This window comes from Schistocerca nitens, chromosome 2 (genome assembly GCF_023898315.1).
Source record: "Schistocerca nitens isolate TAMUIC-IGC-003100 chromosome 2, iqSchNite1.1, whole genome shotgun sequence".
In the NCBI taxonomy this organism is placed as follows: Eukaryota; Metazoa; Arthropoda; class Insecta; order Orthoptera; family Acrididae; genus Schistocerca; species Schistocerca nitens.
In genome coordinates, this window is record NC_064615.1 from 967,578,570 (window position 1) to 967,595,217 (window position 16,648).

Consider the following 16,648-nt stretch of genomic DNA (forward strand, 5'->3'; position numbering starts at 1 on the left):
ATTATAGAATTACGGTACTCTCAGAAGCAGACATCGGCAGTAACTGCAATCCACGTCAAGATTTCTAACATCTACTGACTTGTAGTGGTCATAACTAAAGATTCTTTATCACAATTGCACAAAAATAACACAGAATCTCTTTGTATTTCCATTAGTTAATATCGTTATACGTCTCCAACTCTCTAGTTCCGCAGTTACAGCTGAACAGTCATAAGATAACAGTAGCGCTGCTGAACGGATTGGCCAGTTATAAGAAGGTCTCTTTGGGAGTACAACGATAGTGCAGCGGCATTGTTAAGAGCGAGGTGGACTAATGGGATAGTAGCATCGTGTGCCAGTAGTTTCAAATTGAAAATATTCAGTTTACCATAACTTTACACAAAATGAATTTTATGGATTTTTTTTAATCGATCGTGTGATAGATGTTCACTTCTTGGGCCGCACTGACAACTTGCTTCGGGCCACATGCAGCCTGCGGATTGGACTCCTCTGACTTAGACGAACTATTGAGGGACTGTAGACGATTTCCTAGGGCACTTTTCGAAAATTCACAACATTTACACAGTCCAGATCTACTAGTTTTGCCACAACACATGTGCTACCGAAAGAGGTGGCGGACTGTTCAAGGCACTGAACGCGTATTCGAGAAAAATGGCATTCAGACTACCCCGGTGCAGAATTTCAGTGGTTTCCCTAAAACGAATGCAATATTTAAATTAGGAAATACCTCCATAGCTAGAAAGGCGGCCTGGAAATATTTTGGAATACATACTGATAAAAACCTTAGTTACTGTCATCACATATCTGTTATATTGGATACGGCTTCCCAAATAATGCACAAAATAACAAGTACAGGAACTAGTAAATCAAATTTACCACCCTCCGCCACGACAGCATACCACAGTTTCATACTCACAAATAGTCAGTTAATAGAGCAAACGCTTGGGCGCACCGACTTCGCGTCGAGCGACATAGAATAGCTGTGCGCTGTGCACGTACGGTATGCTAGTGGGGCTATCTGTGGCGTTCCACATCACTCCATTACACGCGGTTCCCGGCATATACCAGGCAGACATCACTAACAGGTATAATGCTCCTTCACACTGGCTAAAATAAATGAAATATCGAAAGTGGCCAGAAAATGACTGGTGTCAGGGTCAGCAATGAACTCCAGTTAAAAAACTGGAGGGTGGATACTTGACGGAGTCAATGGGACAACGTTGGTAAGGGCCGACGTGTATCTTCCTGAACATTTGGGAAAGGATGAAAATGCTCCACGCCAATCCCAGTTCGGCCATAGTGTATCTTTTGACAAGTTTTCCCATTTAACCCCTTAACCATTTGAGCTATCCGTGCACGCTCCCTGGACCGATCCAAACCCCACATGTCACGGTCCTCTTCCTTATATCGCAGTCTCCCTTTTAAGCTTCCAGCAGTACAGGATTATTGGTCAGGGTGAAAGGCAGTACCACAAGGAATAGAGCCTTTTTTTATTATCGTATGCCCTGTCTCATTTTATGGCACTTACACATGATCTGATGATCAGCAGCTGTCTGTAATATTTTTCCAAATTATTCGCCGAATGGGAATTTCCCCGCTCCCGTACAAATTTCCGTATGCCACAATTGGGTTGGTTGGTTGGTTTGGGGGATTTAAGGGACCAGACTGCGACGGTCATCAGTCCCTTTTTCCAAAAAATTAAAACCACCCAAAGAGAATAAAAACGAACAGCACGAAAACGTCAGACGACACAGGACAAGAAATACTCCTACAGAGATCAGACAAGACAAATTAAAATCACACAGAGTGTGACGGTGGTTGGCCGACCATAGAGATAAAAAGGAAAAGCCAACCACCGAGAACACATTAAAAACTCAGCGTAAAATCTTAGGCCAATGGCCAGAATCAATACAAAAGAACAGAACAAACACTCAGAGTAAACGATAAAAACCCCCTGCCCGAATAAAACGTAAAACTAAGCCAGCCATAACAGGGTCATCAGATAAAAGGGCAGGGAGCGTATCAGGCAGCGCAAATGTCTGCCTGACCACAGCTAAAAGGGGGCAGGCCAACAAAATGTGGGCCACTGTCAAAGCCGCCCCGCAGCGACATAGAGGAGGGTCCTCCCGGCGCAGTAAATAACTGTGTGTCAGCCGGGAGTGGCAATGCGGAGCCGACAAAGGATGACTGAGTCCCTGCGGTTGGCTCGCATGGATGACCGCCACACAGTCGTCGTCTCCTTAATGGCACGGAGTTTATTGGGCGTGATCCGATCGCGCCATTCAGCGTCCCAATGCGCAAAAACTTTTCGGCGGAGGACTGCCCGCAAATCAGTCTCTGGGAGGCCAACATCCAGAGATGGTTTACTCGTGGCCTCTTTCGCCAGGCGGTCAACATGTTCATTGCCCGGGATACCGACATGACTGGGGGTCCACACAAAGACCACAGAGCGGCCGCAACGGGCAAGAGTATGCAGGGACTCTTGGATAGCCATCACCAGACGAGAACGAGGGAAACACTGGTCGAGAGCTCGTAAACCGCTCAGGGAATCGCTACAGATAACGAAGGACTCACCTGAGCAGGAGCGGATATACTCTAGGGCACAAAAGATGGTGACCAGCTCAGCAGTGTAAACGCTGCAGCCATCCTGCAAGGAACATTGTTCGGAATGGTCCCCTAGAGTGAGCGCATACCCGACATGACCAGCAACCATCGAACCGTCAGTGTAAACAATGCCAGAGCCCTGATACGTGGCCAGGATGGAATAAAAGCGGCGGCGGAAGGCCTCTGGAGGGACTGAGTCCTTCAGGCCCTGTGCCAAGTCGAGCCGAAGGCAAGGGCGAGGAACACACCATGGGGGTGTATGCAAAGTGGCCCGGAAAGGAGGTGGAACAGTGAAAACCCGAAGCCCGGAGAGAAGCTTTTTGACGCGGACCGCGATTGTAAAACCAGACCGGGGCCGACGTTCTGGCAGATGGACGACCGATCGTGGGAACAGGAGACTATAGTTTGGATGCCCGGGCAAGCTTAGAACATGGGCAGCATAATCGGCCAGCAAACGTTGGCGTCGTAACCGCAGTGGAGGGACACCTGCCTCCACTAGGACGCTGTCCACAGGGCTGGTGTGGAAAACACCAGTGGCAAGGCGTATCTCGCTGTGGAGAATTGGGTCCAGCACCCGCAACGCAGATGGGGATGCTGAGCCATAAGCCAGGCTCCCATAATCCAGACGGGACTGGATTAACGCCTGGTAGAGCCGCAACAGGGTAGATCGGTCGGCGCCCCAGCGGGTGTGGCTCAAGCATCTCAGAGTGTTTAGATGCCGCCAACACGTCTGTTTAAGCTGCCGGATATGAGGCAGCCAAGTCAACCAGGCATCGAAAACCACCCCCAAAAACCTGTGGGTCTCCACCACAGCAAGAAGTTCGTTGTCAAGAGAAAGCCTCGGCTCAGGATGGACCGTTCGGCGCCGGCAGAAATGCATAATGCGGGTCTTGGCAGCCGAGAACTGAAAACCATGCGCTGCAGCCCAAGACTGCGCCTTGCGGATTGCGCCCTGTAGCTGACGTTCAGCAGCTGCAATGCCAATAGAGCTGTAGTAAAGGCAGAAGTCGTCAGCATACAGGGAAGCGGAGACAGAATTTCCCACGGCCGCAGCGAGCCCGTTAATGGCTATTAAAAACAGGCAGACACTTAAAACAGAACCCTGTGGCACGCCGTTCTCCTGGACGTGGGAGGAACTATATGAGGCTGCGACTTGCACGCGGAAGGTACGATACGACAGGAAATTGCGGATAAAGATAGGCAGAGGGCCCCGAAGACCCCATCCATGAAGCGCAGAAAGGATGTGATGACGCCATGTCGTATCGTACGCCTTCCGCATGTCGAAAAAGACAGCGACCAGGTGCTGACGGCGGGCAAAGGCAGTACGGATGGCCGACTCCAGGCTCACCAAATTGTCGGCGGCGGAGCGGCCTTTACGGAACCCACCCTGAGACGGAGCCAGAAGGCCCCGAGACTCCAGTACCCAATGCAAGCGCCGGCTCACCATCCGTTCGAGAAGCTTGCAAAGAACGGTGGTGAGGCTAATGGGGCGGTAGCTGTCCACCTCCAAAAGGCTCTTGCCCGGTTTCAAAACGGGGATGACAATGCTCTCCCGCCATTGCGACGGTAACTCACCCTCGACCCAGTGACGGTTGTACAGGTCGAGGAGGCGTCGCTTGCAGTCCACTGAAAGGTGTTTCAGCATCTGACAGTGGATGCTATCTGGCCCGGGAGCGGTATCAGGGCAAGCGGCAAGGGCACTGTAAAATTTCCACTCACTGAATGGAGCGTTGTAGAATTCAGAAGTGTGGGTGCGAAAAGAAAGGCTATGACGTTCCATCCGCTCTTTAATGGAGCGGAAGGCCTGGGGGTAATTCGCAGAAGCGGAACTCATAGCAAAATGCTCTGCTAAGTGGTTTGCAATGACGTCGGAGTCAGTACAAACTGCTCCATTCAGTGAGAGCGCAGGGACGCTGACAGGTGGCCGATAGCCGTAGACGCGTCGAATCTTGGCCCAGACCTGCGATGGAGTGACATGGAGGCCAATGGTGGACACATACCGCTCCCAGCACTCCTGCTTGCTTTGGTGGATAAGGCGGCGGGCCCGCGCACGCAGCCGTTTGAAGGTGATCAGGTGTTCAATGCAGGGGTGTCGCTTGTGACGCTGTAGCGCCCGCCGGCGATCTGTAATCGCTGCAGCGATCTCAGGCGACCACCAAGGCACAGTCCGCCGCCGAGGGGACCCAGAGGAGCGGGGAATGGCAGATTCGGCGGCAGTAACGATGCCGGTGGTGACCGATTGAACCACCGCATCAATGTCATCTTTAGAGAGAGGCTCAAGAGCGGCAGTGGAGGAGAACAAGTCCCAGTCAGCCTTATTCATAGCCCATCTGCTAGGGCGCCCAGAAGAGTGACGCTGTGGTAGTGACAGAGAGATCGGAAAGTGGTCACTACCACACAGGTCGTCATGCACACTCCATTGGACAGACGGTAAGAGGCTAGGGCTACAGATTGAAAGGTCAATGGCGGAGTATGTGTCATGCGCCACACTGAAGTGTGTGAAGGCACCATCATTTAAAATCGAGAGATCGAGCTGCGACAATAAATGCTCAACGGTGGCGCCTCGACCTGTTGCCACTGACCCACCCCACAGAGGGTTATGGGCGTTGAAGTCGCCCAATAGCAAGAAAGGTGGCGGCAATTGGGCTATCAGCGCAGCCAGGACATGCTGCGAGACATCACCATCCGGTGGAAGGTAAAGACTGCAGACGGTAACAGCCTGTGGCGTCCACACCCGAACAGCGACAGCCTCTAAAGGTGTTTGGAGAGGGACAGACTCGCTGTGCAGAGTGTGAAGGACATAGAGGCAGACGCCACCAGACACCCTTTCATATGCTGCCCGGTTCTTATAATAACCCCGATAGCCACGGAGGGCGGGGATTCGCATTGCTGGAAACCAAGTTTCCTGAAGAGCAATGCAGAAGAAAGGGTGAAGGCTGATAAGTTGTTGGAGCTCAGCGAGATGGTGGAAAAAACCGCTGCAGTTCCACTGGAGGATGATATTGTCCATGGCTGAGAAAGGCGTGAAAGGACTGGGAAGGCAATTTACGCCGCTTGTTCACTCACTGCCACTGATTCAGTACCCGTACGAGAGGCATCCATGGCGTCTGAGGGACCAGCGAGATCAAGGTCCGCAGCGGACGCTAGAATCTCGACTTCATCCTCAGACGCAGAGCGCGAAAGGTGCGGTGGGGTTGGTGCCACCGCAAGTTCTTTGGCCTTAGAGGTCTTTCTCTTGGACTTCTCTCGCTGAACCTTGGGTTTCACCGGCTGGGAAGGCTTCACCGATTCAGTCTCCGGGACGGAAGAGGATCGTGAAGCCCTACGCCCGGCCGCTGGTGAGGACTTATGCCACTGTCGGCAGTCATCCTTCCCGCTGGTGGAACCCAGGGAAGGGAGGGTCCCAAGGGAACTCTTACGGGCGAGAGTAGCCGAAGAAGTTAGACGCTTCTCCGGCTGAGAAGCGGGGACGGACGTCCCCGACGGGTGGGAGTATGTTGCTCCTGAGGTAGGTGGTGCAGGAGCAACCGGTGGGGTAGAGCCCCCCACGGGCAAGGGGGCTGGACGAGTCGTACTGCTTATCGAGCTGGCTGGAAGTCTTGAAACTGATGGGGCTAGCACAGTCGTTGTAGCAGCTGCGTAAGAAGATGTCATTCTCACAGGATGGAGTCTGTCATATTTACTTTTGGCCTCAGTATAGGTCAGCCGGTCCAGGGTCTTATATTCCATGATTTTGCGCTCTTTCTGAAAGACTTTTCAGTCAGGCGAGCAAGGGGAATGAAGTATTGGGATGTGATGTGCGTCCGCAATCTCGACATGTGAGGCTGGAAGTGCAGCGGGAAGACATATGCCCGAATGTCCAGCACTTAAAGCACCGCATCGGGGGAGGGATATAGGGCTTGACGTCACAACGGTAGACCATCACCTTGACCTTTTCCGGTAATGTATCACCCTCGAAGGCCAAGATGAAGGCACCGGTAGCAACCTGATTGTCCTTCGGACCCCGATGAACGCGCCGGACGAAATGAACACCTCTACGCTCTAAGTTGGCGCGCAGCTCGTCATCAGACTGCAAAAGTAGGTCCCTATGGAAAATTATTCCCTGGACCATATTTAAACTCTTATGTGGTGTAATGGTAACGGGAACATCCCCCAACTTGTCACAAGCAAGTAACCTGCGTGACTGGGCGGAGGATGCCGTTTGTATCAGTACTGACCCAGAGCGCATTTTGGACAAGCCCTCCACCTCCCCAAACTTGTCCTCTAAATGCTCGACGAAGAAATGAGGCTTTGTGGATAGAAAAGACTCCCCATCAGCTCTCGTGCAAACTAAGAATCGGGGCGAATAACTATTACCTCCATCCTGAGACTTACGCTCCTCCCATGGCGTGGCCAGAGAAGGGAACGTTTTCGGATCGTACTTTTGAGCATTAAATTGAGCCCGAGAACGCTTAGAGACTGCTGGCGGCTGGCCGCCAGCGAGAGATGATGTACCACGCTTCATTGCGGGTCATCCGCCCTGATGCCACCTACTCCGACCAAGGGCCCTCCCCACGGGCGCCACCCAGCCGCAGCAATAGCCACCTGGCAGGATGTCCATTGCCGGGAGTCCTGATGCCCCAGGGAGATGGGCATCTACTCCTTGGCATACATGGGGAGTTAACGGCGCAGGCATCAGTAGAGCGATCCCTGTGTTGTCAGGGGGCTACAACCAACAGGGTACATGGCGGCCCCACCACAACGGACTGGCTACCGTGCTGGATCTTAGGTGCAAAAATGTCCAAGGTCGTCGTCGCAGTTAAAAGCAACACTGCAGAGTGCAGTGTGGTAATCGCACCCAGTGACGTATCCCCGCCCAAGAGACGGAAAACGAGCGGGACACCATTGCAACGACGAAAAAGTCGGCTAAAGATCTCAATGCACGACGGATACAGTGCACCATGTAAGGCGCCCTTCCCCAATTGGCTCGCACTTCTGAATAATTTAGAAAGATGGAGGTCAAACCCGAGAGGGGACCATCACATAAGGCCGAAACATTTGAGACTCCTTTTAGTCGCCTCTTACGACAGGCAGGAATACCGCGGGCCTATTCTAGCCCCCGAACCCGCAGGGGGAGCCACAATTGGGTAATACATCTACACCCATTGCAGAAGACTTCATGAAATTCGCAATCAGCAAATAATTTGCATTAATATTTTATGCAGCAGCTGACTGTCAAATCATATGCATCCAAATACTAAAAACATTCAGTTAATGTCAACTTTTGGAATTACTCTGAGGCCCAGATAACACAAAGAAATTGAAAATAAAAAGCATATACTAACAAATTTTAATATACACTCCTGGAAATTGAAATAAGAACACCGTGAATTCATTGTCCCAGGAAGGGGAAACTTTATTGACACATTCCTGGGGTCAGATACATCACATGATCACACTGACAGAACCACAGGCACATAGACACAGGCAACAGAGCATGCACAATGTCGGCACTAGTACAGTGTATATCCACCTTTCGCAGCAATGCAGGCTGCTATTCTCCCATGGAGAGGATCATAGAGATGCTGGATGTAGTCCTGTGGAACGGCTTGCCATGCCATTTCCACCTGGCGCCTCAGTTGGACCAGCGTTCGTGCTGGACGTGCAGACCGCGTGAGACGACGCTTCATCCAGTCCCAAACATGCTCAATGGGGGACAGATCCGGAGATCTTGCTGGCCAGGGTAGTTGACTTACACCTTCTAGAGCACGTTGGGTGGCACGGGATACATGCGGACGTGCATTGTCCTGTTGGAACAGCAAGTTCCCTTGCCGGTCTAGGAATGGTAGAACGATGGGTTCGATGACGGTTTGGATGTACCGTGCACTATTCAGTGTCCCCTCGACGATCACCAGTGGTGTACGGCCAGTGTAGGAGATCGCTCCCCACACCATGATGCCGGGTGTTGGCCCTGTGTGCCTCGGTCGTATGCAGTCCTGATTGTGGCGCTCACCTGCACGGCGCCAAACACGCATACGACCATCATTGGCACCAAGGCAGAAGCGACTCTCATCGCTGAAGACGACACGTCTCCATTCGTCCCTCCATTCACGCCTGTCGCGACACCACTGGAGGCGGGCTGCACGATGTTGGGGCGTGAGCGGAAGACGGCCTAACGGTGTGCGGGACCGTAGCCCAGCTTCATGGAGACGGTTGCGAAAGGTCCTCGCCGATACCCCAGGAGCAACGGTGTCCCTAATTTGTTGGGAAGTGGCGGTGCGGTCCCCTACGGCACTGCGTAGGATCCTACGGTCTTGGCGTGCATACGTGCGTCGCTGCGGTCCGGTCCCAGGTCGACGGGCACGTGCACCTTCCGCCGACCACTGGCGACAACATCGATGTACTGTGGAGACCTCACGCCCCACGTGTTGAGCAATTCGGCGGTACGTCCACCCGGCCTCCCGCATGCCCACTATACGCCCTCGCTCAAAGTCCGTCAACTGCACATACGGTTCACGTCCACGCTGTCGCGGCATGCTACCAGTGTTAAAGACTGCGATGGAGCTCCGTATGCCACGGCAAACTGGCTGACACTGACGGCGGCGGTGCACAAATGCTGCGCAGCTAGCGCCATTCGACGGCCAACACCGCGGTTCCTGGTGTGTCCGCTGTGCCGTGCGTGTGATCATTGCTTGTACAGCCCTCTCGCAGTGTCCGGAGCAAGTATGGTGGGTCTGACACACCGGTGTCAATGTGTTCTTTTTTCCATTTCCAGGAGTGTATAAAACGAACTCGATCCTACATGATAGGGCACTATCTTTCAGGAAGCATCTAAAAAACAAAACACTACTCAGAAATTAGGCGCACAAAACAACCTTATCCACAAACTCAGCAGTACTAAATGGTGGGCATCATCAGATACGCTTCGAACTTCTGCGGTCAGTCTAGTGTTTTCTACGGCTGAACTTCGTACTCCGATGTGATTGAGCAGCCCTCACGTAAATAAGACATTCCTCACGTAAGTACGACATTCAGCTCAATACAACCACGACAATCATCTCTGGGCGCATAAGAACTACTCCACTAAACTGGCTTCCATCACTCAGCCACACAGCTCCCCCTGTGTCAAAACGACAAGAAGCCTTGCTGAAAGAATATTCCAGAATAATGAATAATCTTAAACTGCCCATCCATGACGAAGTTGTTGGAAGTGTGTGGTAAGATCTTATGGGACCAAACTGGTGAGGTCATCGGTCGCTAAGCTTACGCACTACTTAAGCTAACTTAAACTAACTTACGCTATGAATAACACACACACACACACACACACACACACACACACACACACACACACACCCGTGCACGAGGCAGGACTCGAAACTCCGATGGGGCGAGCCGCCCGGGCCGTGACGTGACAAGACGCCTCAGATCGTGCGGCTCGCTCCCGCTCCCCCCCCCCCCCCCCTACTGGTGTCCTTTTCGAAACCAGGGAGCCTCTCTAACAAGCGGGGGCATTTTCCAGCACTTATGTGATAATCTGTAGGCTGAGTTTCATCTAGGGTAAGACCCTGCGCTTGCAACAGCTCAAAGCACCTGACGATGACACCAGCGGTATGTGCGGTACCATCAAGAATTTTTGAATCACGAGAATTGCTTTACATATAAAAGGATTACTAAGCTGCTACATTTTAACATATGACAATTTTAACAAATGACGATAGTTACAGGAGAGTATTATGAAGTTTTATTTACTTGCGGACAGTGTCTGCACATCTTTCATTGCCCGCTGGGGTACTCCACAATGCCCGAGGCTAGTCAACTCCAGGGGGGGTTTCTCCTGATCGCAGGGCTGTTCCAGGCACTATGGAGGGCAGTTTTGTTGCCAACAGCGTTTCCATTCATCGATGGCATTGAATTCATTTTCAGTAAGAATCCTGGCTATGGTATAGTGGGATGTCTTGACCGCAATATTTCTCGCTCCATAGGGAATACGTCGTTCAGTATTGGACGGTCGCGTTATCTACTGGTATTCACGTAGCAACGCACTCTTCCGCCTGATATGGATCAAATCAGTAGCAAGTACGTGGGAGTAAATCGTACTGACCCACTAACAATGAGCATGGAATTGTTAGGTTGAACATCTATCGTTTCCACATTTCTGCTGACGAACTCCAACTACTGCCACAGAGCTTGTGGAGAGTGCTGTTTCTGCTTATGATCTTACCAGACGTTTGTGTCATATGTTACTTAAAAGAAAGTGTCCAGCATAGCGTGACAAAAAGGTATTTTAGATGCATGTCGTGATACAGATTTTCTCCCTCAAATTACACATCAAGGACTCCGTGTGTCAATCTTTTAGACTTGTAAGGTCTCCTTATGTACATGAGAAAGTGCGATGTTTATAATCGTGACGTGTCCAAATGTTTGTAACCGTCTCAAGTACAGGTGTAGATACCAAGTTTAAAAATCAATGTGAAGCACTTTATATGCCCCGGTGCACATTTATTGTATCACTACTTCATTAATTTCGTATCTTACGCACAGAGCCATAAAGATTTTTTTGCACGAATACCAAATGGAGGAGTTGCATGAGGCCAGCTCGCAAGCAGCTGCTTGAAACAAGGACGAGTAACAACGATGAATGGCAACGATAGATGGTTCTTTCATACGCATGTCTCGAAACGATGCACCACTGTATCGCAAGGAGCGTTTCCTCAGCTTCGACACACAAACGGCATACCGAGATGGGTAAGTGGATCACATCGCTAGCCTAATAATTTGTCCATGTAAAGGTATGTTTACATGGGCAATATTTTACGGTAGTGCGTGGCCACAATAGTATTGCCCTCAACACTACTGAACGGGGCTTCAATACACTGCAATATTACGACATGGTTGAGCAATATCGCTGAAGGAGCAGACTATTGTAGCTAGCTGTTGAGGTATGGCCGCGGTATTGCCGGTGTTGTCGACTCAGGGTGAAATCTGAAATGATCGCTTGGCCTTTATCGGCGGGTAGACCGAGTCTGGGGTTGTTTGGCCGTCTGGTATGAGTCTTTTCTATGTGACGCCACTTCGTCATTTGTTCCTCTTTGTGATTAAGATGAAATGATGGTGCAGAAATTTTTTACGGTATGGCTGGACTATTTGTACCTTTGTCCTTATCCTGCTTCCTCTTTCTCACGCCGACAGCGCAGCAGTTGTAAGTAGGCTGTATAGGTTTTTTTATTGGTAACGCCACGTTGCGCTCTGTATGAAAATCACTGGCTGTGCTGTGTGCAGTCTGTGGCTGGTTTGCATTGTTGTTGGCTATTGTAGTGTTGGGCAGTTGGCTGTTAACAGCGCGTAGCGTTGCGCAGTTGGAGGTGAGCCGCCAGCAGTGGTGGATGTGGGGGGAGGGATGGCGGAGTTTTGAGAGCGGATGATCTGGACATGTGTCATCAGAGACAGTAAATTTGTAAGACTGGATGTCATGAACTGATATATATTATGACTTTTGAACACTAAAGGTAAATACATATCAAAATCTTTCATTTGCTAACTATGCCTATCAGTAGTTAGTGCCTTCAGTAGTTAGAATCTTTTATTTAGCTGGCGGTATTGGCGCTCGCTGTATTGCAGTAGTTTGAGTGACGAAGATTTTTGTGAGGTAATTGATTCATGAAAGGTATAGGTTATTGTTAGTCAGGACGATTCGTTTGTAGGGATTATGAAAAGTCAGACTGCGTTGCGCTAAAAATATTGTGTGTTAGTTTAAGCACAGTCATTTATAATTTTTCTAAGGGGACGTTTCACAGTGACGAGTAACATAATATGAGCGATGAAACGATATTACTTAGCGCCAATTCTAAAGATGGCGGGAGTGCCTAGAGGCACTCCATTTCTTTTTTGTCCACAGGAATGAGAAAGTGGGCAAACCAAAGAGCCACTAATTTCATAAATGAGATACATACCTTGTCTGATCAAAAGTATCCAGGCACCAATTACTGGAAATTAATACGGAATGTGACCACCTTTCGCTATTATGAAGACTAACTGTGCTGGGGACACTTCCAATGAGATATCTGAATGTCTGTGGAGGAAGGTGGCCCATTCTTCTTCAAGATCCGAATCCAGAGAAGGTAATGATAATGGACGCTGAGGTCTGGAGCGAAGTCTACGTCTGAAATCATCCCAAACGTGTTCCACTGGGTTCAGGTCGGGACTCTGGGATAGCCAGCCCATTTCAGAAATGTTACTGTCCGCAGTACAATAACGGAAATAAAAGGAAGATTCAAATGTCGGATTAATATTCAGGGTAAAATAATACCAATGAATCTAATGAGTACAGAATATGGAAAAAGGCTGGAAGTTAAGAAATTCTGCTATTATTGGAAGCAAAACTACATATGACGGACGAAGCAAGGAGGACATAAAAAGCAGATTAGCACAGGCAAAGAGGGCATTCCTGGCCAAAATAAGATTACTGGTACCTAACACAGGCCTTAACCTGAGGAAGAAATTTATAAGACTGTACGTCTGTAGTACAGCATTGTATGGTAGTGAACCATGGACAGTGGGAAAACCTAAACAGAAGATAACTGAAGCGTTTCAGATGTGGTGCTATTGAAGGATGCTGAAAATTAGTTGGGCTGATAAGGTAAGGAATGAGTAAGTTCTCCGTAAATCGGTGAGGAAAGGAACACCTGGAAAACACTGACAAGAAGAAGAGACAGGATGATAGGGCATCTGTTAACATTCTTGTCATCCGGCGACACCACAGTGGTGTCGTGTGCATAGTATCGCTCAGAGGCCGGCGACACCACAGTGGTGTCGTGAGCATAGTATTGTGCAGTGGCCGGCGACAGCACTTTAGTATCTTTGCATTCTGTTGGTGTTTTGTTTAGGCGAAAATAAGTTACACACGTCAAATAGTTTTTATAAGTACTTGTGCCCTTTCATCATGGCGGACGAAAGACACGATACGATTATTTGCGACGAATGCGCGGACGTCTTGTCTGACGTTCCGGACGACTTGGCTGACTGGGAAGAAGACACTGGACATCAAAAAAATGAAAATGAAGCAGAATCGTCGGAAGATAGTGAAATACGTCCAAGTAGAATTCGGCGAACGGTACGGTTGCCAACTGATTCCGATGAATCAGACGAAGAAGACAGTGCACAGTGGTCAGACTTTAATTTACCGAGGACCAATAACAAACTTGAAGGATCTCCGGATCGAAATATATCTTCCAAAGATATACAGAGCGTCGAGGATAACATAGAATTATATGTTGGGGACGATCTATTTGAATATATTAGCGCCGCCCGGTGTGGCCGAGCAGTTCTAGGCGCTTCAGTCTGGAACTGCGCGACCGCTACGGTCGCAGGTTCGAATCCTGCCTCGGGCATGGATGTGTGTGATGTCCTTAGGTTAGTTAGGTTTAAGTAGTTCTAAGTTCTAGGGGACTGATGACCTCAGATGTTAAGTCCCTTAATGCTCAGAGCCATTTGAACCATTTTGAATATATTAGCAACAAAACCAACATGTACTACAGTCGAAATTGCAATAGAAGGAAACTGGATAAAAAAAAGCCAAATTTGTCGACGTTACGCGACCTGAACGTAGAAAATGGTTTGGGCGTGCTATCCTTATGGGAATTGTAAAAAAAAGCAAGGCTCGATTATTATTGATCAACGAATCCGTTGATAGAGACACCGATATTTCGCAAAACGGTGTCCCGCAACCGATTCAGACAAATATTATCATTTTTACATTTTTCCGACAACAACAACAAAGCGGATAATGCCGACCGGCTTTTCAAAGTGCAATTCGTAATTGATTATTTTTCTAAAAAGTTTAAAGAAACGTTTTAATCTAAGTCAAAACATCTCAACTGATGAAGGAATGATACCGTGGCGTGTACGGTTAAATTTTAAAATTTACAATCCGTCGAAAATTACGAAATACAGCATACTCATTCGCATGCTGCGAGATTCGTGTACGGGATACATTTCCTCATTCACGACATATTCCGGCGCTGGACAGCCTTTAGCAAAAACAGTGATGGAACTACCGACACCTTCTTATGGAAAGTGGTTCAAATGGCTCTGAGCACTATGGGACTCAACTGCTGTGGTCATCAGTCCCCTAGAACTTAGAACTACTTAAACCTAACTAACCTAAGGACGTCACACACATCCATGCCCGAGGCAGGATTCGAACCTGCGACCGTAGCAGTCGCACGGTTCCGGACTGCGCGCCTAGAACCGCGAGACCACCGCGGCCGGCTGGAAATTGGCATCACCTCTACATGGATTATTATTATAACAGTGTAGAATTTGCAGAGGAGTTACTTGAAAAGAAAATTCGAGTTTATGGAACGATACGGCAAAATAGAGGATTTCCAGAACAATTAAAGCGCGCAAAAGTCAATGTGTTCTAAGTTTGTCGTCAACGGAAAGGTGACAAGCGAAGTAATCCGAATTAGCGCTGTTGGCGCCAAGGGAATAAATTTGAACGAGACGTGCGGACGGCAAAGTGTTAAGACACCATGGAATGATTTACATGGTACTAGAGGAAGCTGTAGAGGGCAAAAACTGTAGGGGAAGATAGCGATTGGAATACACGCAACAAATAAAACCGTCCACATACCATTCTCTCACAGAAGCTGCTTTATGACAGGGTGCACTGTCATGCTGTACGCACAACACATTGTGTTCATGCACTTCAGCATTTTGTGATTTTTCTTTTCTTTTTAAGCGGAAAATGGGGACCACGCCCTACCCATGAAAAACACCTCCATACCACCTCATCCGTACTTTGCTGTTGGCGCTATGCGTTATGGCAAGTCAGGTTCTATAGCGGTTCGCCAAACCCCAATCCGTTCATCGGATTGCCACAGGGCATCACTCGTTGCCAGTGGCGTCGGTCTTTACACCGCCTCAAGCGTTTGTACGATAAGCGGTGGCGCACGGCCGCACTGGACTGGCTGCAAGCGGCCCACTTCAGCGGCTATTCACCTGACCAGCTACACGACAGTGACACTGGGCCCAAGACGAAACTCTCAGCTTCTCGAGCGAGAAGGCGCGTAAATGTTCAATGAAAAGTGAGTCGCTTCAGCCCTCTGCGTCACGTTGCACGGCATCCCGTGGCATAAGTAGTGCTGAACCAAAGAACGTGACCACCAATGTATGAATGAAACCACAACGATTCGATGATTTATCCTCGGCGTTGTTCGTAACAAGACATCGTAAAGGCTTTACAATGCGAAACGAATGAAGCAGGAATAGAGTTTGACGTCATTTCGACTACGAGTTCTTTGAAGACGGAGCACAAGTTGGGATATGTTTTATGCTCGCGTCTTATGACATTTCTGGAGGCCGAAAATCTCCTCTGTACGAACCAACATGGGTTCCGAAAACAACGATGCTCTAATGGTCCATGATATTCCGAGAGCAGTAGACACCGGCGCCGAGGTCGATGCCGTTTTCCTTGAATTCCGGAAGACTTTCGATACAGTTCCGCACTGAAGTCTAAAGAAGAAAATACCAGCAAACGGAATACCAGACCACTTGAGTTTCCGGACTGATGAGTTTCTAATAACAGAACACAGCATGTCATTAAAGAAATCTTCAGACGCCAAAGTAACTTTAGGAATACCCAAAGGAATATTATAAGGCCATTTCTGTTGAAAACACAGGGTGATTCAGGAGTAATGTCACATAATTTGTGAGGTGATTTTACATGTGAAAATAAACCGAAAAAGTCCTATGAACATGTACCCGATTTTCGATCATTCAACAAATGAACTGTCCGCGTAGCCGAACATAACCATTTACAATCAATGATCGATTCAGTTGGCTCAGAGGACCCAGTCCATTCCACGTAAACACAGCCCACGACATTATCAAGCCACCACCAGCTTGCACAGTGGCTTTTTTTTCCCATTAGTCTAGGGTCCGACCCATATGAGAAAGAGCCCATGAGACGTGCTTCAGGCGTTCGTCGTGCGACGTCCCACATAGATTTCTGCGGTTATTTCACGCGCTGTTTCTTGTCTGTTACCACTGACAACTCTATGCA

The 16,648-nt window shown here is 49.1% G+C and overlaps 1 protein-coding gene across 2 annotated transcripts in view; it reads right to left on the reverse strand.

The window, feature by feature from the left end:
• LOC126237294 (zinc transporter 2) overlaps positions 1–16,648 on the reverse strand; it is a 143,549-nt gene that overhangs the window by 101,759 nt on the left and 25,142 nt on the right. The gene's annotated exons all lie outside the window — the stretch shown is intronic.